The sequence below is a fragment of the Octopus bimaculoides genome, chromosome 27, assembly GCF_001194135.2.
Source record: "Octopus bimaculoides isolate UCB-OBI-ISO-001 chromosome 27, ASM119413v2, whole genome shotgun sequence".
NCBI lineage: Eukaryota > Metazoa > Mollusca > Cephalopoda > Octopoda > Octopodidae > Octopus > Octopus bimaculoides.
Window position 1 is genome coordinate 4075610 of NC_069007.1, and position 593 is coordinate 4076202.

Sequence of the window (593 nt, forward strand, 5' to 3'; positions counted from 1 at the left end):
ATATATATATATATATATATATATATATATATACATATATACGATGGGCTTCTTTCAGTTTCCATCTACCAAATCCACTCACAAGGCTTTGGTCAGCCCGAGGCTATAGTAGAAGACACTTGCCCTAGGTGTCACACAGTGGGACTGAACCCGGAACCATGTGGTTGGTATGCAAGCTACTTACCACACAGCCACTCCTACGCCTACGTTATAAAAAATTTAATATTAATATTAAGGATTAATTAAGGATTATGGGGATAAAAAATGGGGATTATAATTATGCGTCTAATAAGAAAAAAATGTCATTGAAAAATATGTAGATGGTATTATAAGTACTAATTATTCTTAAAAGACATTCGAGCGAGATCGTTGCTAGGGCCGTAGGACTGGCTCCTGTGCAGGTGGCACGTAAAACACACCATTTCGAGCGTGGCCATCACCAGTTCCACCTGACTGGCCCTTGTGCCGGTATCACGTAAAACACCCATTACACTCTCTGAGTGGTTGGCGTTAGGAAGGGCATCCAGCTGTAGAAACTCTGCCAGATCAGATTGGAGCCTGGTGTTGCCTCCTGGTCCACCAATCCTCAGTCA

General features: G+C 41.8%; 1 long non-coding RNA gene across 1 annotated transcript in view; it reads right to left on the bottom strand.

Moving 5' to 3' along the window:
* LOC106879171 (uncharacterized) overlaps positions 1-593 on the bottom strand; it is a 7941-nt gene that overhangs the window by 6980 nt on the left and 368 nt on the right. The window lies entirely within an intron of this gene.